This window comes from Alligator mississippiensis, chromosome 15, assembly GCF_030867095.1.
Source record: "Alligator mississippiensis isolate rAllMis1 chromosome 15, rAllMis1, whole genome shotgun sequence".
NCBI classification, from domain to species: Eukaryota; Metazoa; Chordata; order Crocodylia; family Alligatoridae; genus Alligator; species Alligator mississippiensis.
This window is the reverse complement of record NC_081838.1, coordinates 29,588,965-29,592,695: the sequence shown is the minus strand read 5'-3', so window position 1 is coordinate 29,592,695 and position 3,731 is coordinate 29,588,965. Positions and strand designations below refer to the sequence as shown.

Here is a 3,731-nt window from a genome sequence, read left to right as displayed (position 1 = left end):
GATGCTTTAAATTAAAGCTTGCTTAATAAGCTTTAATTCAGTTCAAAATGCCCCACCACCATTTTTCAGCATGGGCATGCTGATACATTTGACACTCTGGGAGTTTTTAATTAGCGTGGCTCTCAGAGCTGCATTATTTAATGCACCCCCGCCTCCTGGAGCATGTGTACAAATGCTTACTATGTTTTCTTGTACAAAAGCATGCACCTTTTCCCCCAAAAAGCAGCTACTGGAAATTTCAGGGCACAATATACACAAGAAATATGGTAAGAGCAGTTTCTGCTGTTTACCAGGCAAAAGGGAAAGTAAAATTCACAGGGAGTAGTATAAAGAGCAGGTCCCTGGTTGCTGCTATTCAGTTAGTTATTACAAGAAGTAACTGAGCACATCTACACATACACCCGACTGTGCAGCTGTTACTGTGCAATCATTTAGTATTTGCTTTAGCAAATACTAAATGATTGCTCAGTAACCGCCAGTATTGCACAGCCCCAGTCCTGCAGGGGTCATTTCTGATCCTACTGCACAGTAGCTCGTTGGTACTGTACAGTAGTGGTGGCGTCATGGTTCATGCCTCTCGTGTAGATGCACCCACTAAATAACAGCAACTAGGGATCCAGGTTCTTCATTCAGCCTTTCAAAAACAAAGAGTAGATTGTTATTCTGGGATGTTATACAACAAGGAAATATGATATTGTTATTATTATCATCAGCGTTATCTTTATTATACTTTCTTATCCAGAAATGCCTGGAATGGCACAAACCCCAGTTAAAATATCATGACATCGGGTTGAATTTCAAGGACTTTCCCTCCAAATCTCATTGTTCCTGTCTAGCTATTTGAGCTGTGTTTTCTCCACAGGGAGACCCCGACAGGAAGGAACAAAAAGGCTTTTCATTCCCAGAGAGAAAGTCCCTCCCTGTGCCCCACCCCCCGATATCTGAGCTAAGAGGCATGGCAGTCTATTCTGGACCTAACCCCATAGCAGCCCCTTCTTGGACTTCAAGGCTGAGCCAGGATCTTGGTCCTCTCTCTTTGTTCACCTCAAATTTCCCCCCTCAGAATACAGCCCATATGTAACAGAGAACCCCTGCCCCTGTTATATTAGTAGGGGTTGAGTCCATAAGGGGCCAGGGATTGAGCAGCTAATGAGGCTATTGACTGCACCTGGCACTGGGGGAAAAGAGACAAAGCACATGTCTACACATGCTTTTATGCATGACTAAACTTAATGTGGATTTACCTAATGCGCATTTAGGTGATTTAGGCACGTGTCTACACGTGCACACACTAAGGCATGTTAACGCAATATGTGGACCGACTTTGGACTAAAGTTAGTCCAAAGTCAGTTGACACACACTGTGTTAATGTGATTTGGTGCATCTACACATGCATTAAGGCGCTTTAGCATTAAGCACATGCATTAAGGCGCTTTTTGCAAGTATCAAATTTAGGCATGAATAGCCTAAAATTGCCATATTCAAGGTGCATTAGGGGTGTGCACATATAGATGCATGTCCTTATTACATGTTAAATCAAGCTAAAGTGCCTTAAATTGGTATGTGTAGATGTGCCCAAAAGGAACCAATCAGGTGGCTGAAAGCAGGTTGGAGTGAGGAATATAAGCCCAGTCCCTGAGCTGGAAAGTGACAGTCTGGCCCTGAAGGCTGCAGGGTAAGGAGATCTGATGTAAAATGGTTGCAGGAGGTAGGCTGACTGGTGCCCAGCCACTGCCAGAGAGCTGAGAAGCAGCAGCCAAGGGGAACTCTTAGTCTGTAGGGGAAGTTTTAACTCAGGGTTGGGAGGGTTTTGCTTTAGAGCCAGGAGGCTGGCATTTGCATTTTCAGTTAGATTGACCGATGGACTGGGATGGGCTATAAGGGGTGAAGAGGAAGTGTAGACAGGGGTGCTTGAGAGTGCCCCCCTGCAATAAGCATCAGAGGTCAGGCAGAGGGGCAGAGACTATTGAGGTGCAAGTAGACCCCTGCAAAGAAGATTGCTATTCAGGCAAGGACAAACCCAGGAGGTAGAGGTCTTGAACAGTACTCAGGTGAAGGGTGTGGCCAGAGAGGAAAAGGAGGCTGAGGCTGTGACAGCTGAGACCCAAAACAAATGCCCCAGAAGCCAATGGGGTGTACCCCTTAAAGGGGAAATACTCTGAGAAGGGCAAAAGGCCCCAGGTCAGATCAGTCTATCCCAGAAGGTGACAACCAACCCTCAAGGACCCCTCCTATCAGCAATGAACAACATCAAAGTCATGGCGGGTGAGTGACAGGAAGCAAAGTGGAGTTAGGAAGGAATTGGGAAGTGGGGTCAAACCCTAATCAACGCTTTTTATTCAGGAATTGCAATCCTCCTTCCACAGGGAGCATGGCCACATGGAGACCCACTACTGGAACCCAAGGGAGGCACCTCTGGCCAGTGCTGCCAACTTCCGCCACTAGGGAGCTCCAAGCATCTATCTCCTCGCTGCCCCCACCCGCTGGAATTCCTCCCCCGCCCCGCAAATACTGTTTTCCCCAAATGTGAATACAAACCAGGCAGCTCAAAATGTCTCTTCCCTCATTCCCTTTAATGAACCATCAGAGAATCAAACCGGTGTGGAGCCTGAGGGCACCAGGGCAAGGCATGGCAGAGTGGATGCAGAGTGGGCACTCTGGGCTTCATTGCCTTTACATGGGCTGAGGCTCAGACAAGAAGCATTGCTAGGATCAGCCCAATGAAGGATGGGAGCAGGAGTCTGCCACGTCCTGCGGCTGAGCTGGCAAATGCAGTGGGTTTTGTGCATGTCTGTAGGCCTACCGGGATACCAAAGTTTTTGATGGCATCTCCGAGTTTGCAGGTTGGTGGTGTTGCACAGCCTTGGTAGGGTGTTGGGGGCTTGGCGGCACCTCAAGACAGGAAACGAGAGGGATTGGTGTCAGGATATATCCATTCCTCTATCCAGTCCATGTCACTTCCCCTCCCCTTAGACCACCCAAGACCTCCAGCAGCCTGACTCTACTCAGATTCCCCCAGCCCTGCTGCACCCTAGGAGGAGAAAGGTCATGGAGTTACCAGGATTCGATGAAACTGGGTCAGTTAAGTGCAGGCATTCAGTCTCCTCTCCAGAGCAAGCAAACATTTTACTGCAATCATTTGTATCCCCAGTTGTTACACAGGTGGGGCAGTACAGCCCATTGGGGATGATGTTCTCTGCAGGCACTGCAAGGAACAGTGCAAGGGGTGTCAGCTCATGGGTGCACCAGACAACCCCAAATCCTTTCCCCAGGGACATCAGCTAAGGGCACAAGCTACCCCTGAGTAGATTCCTACCCAGCCCAGGGATCCAGTGAGACTCAATGGGGCACTCCCGGCAGGACCAAAGGACCAAACAGGCCCTGAGTGGCTTATCCTCCAGGGTGGAGATGAAGCAATGGTAGGAGGAAATAGAGCTGGGGGGCTGAGTGGCAGGGACATGGTTACGTACGTTGAACAGAGGTGTGCTTGCAGGAGTCCCCGGTGCAGCAGGCGAAGGCTAACCTATATGTCACTGAAGAACGAAAGATGGCTGGACTCTGTTCACAGATGCGGGAGGTCGTGCAGCCCTTTATAGTCAGGATTGACTTCATTGAGTCTATAATGGAGAAGAAGGAGCTGAGCCCCTCTGGCATTTCAACCCCAGAGCCCTGATCTGAAAACGGAAGGTCACTTCCACACCCTCGCCTCGAGGGGAAATGGAGGCAGAAGC

The 3,731-nt window shown here is 48.9% G+C and overlaps 1 long non-coding RNA gene across 1 annotated transcript; it reads right to left on the bottom strand.

The window, feature by feature from the left end:
- Positions 1-2,554: 2,554 nt before the first annotated feature.
- Positions 2,555-3,199, bottom strand: LOC132245924 (uncharacterized). Its single transcript, XR_009457619.1, has 2 exons — positions 3,059-3,199; positions 2,555-2,892 (listed from the first exon to the last, which is right to left on the bottom strand). It is a non-coding gene; the product is annotated as an uncharacterized LOC132245924 (long non-coding RNA).
- Positions 3,200-3,731: the final 532 nt, after the last annotated feature.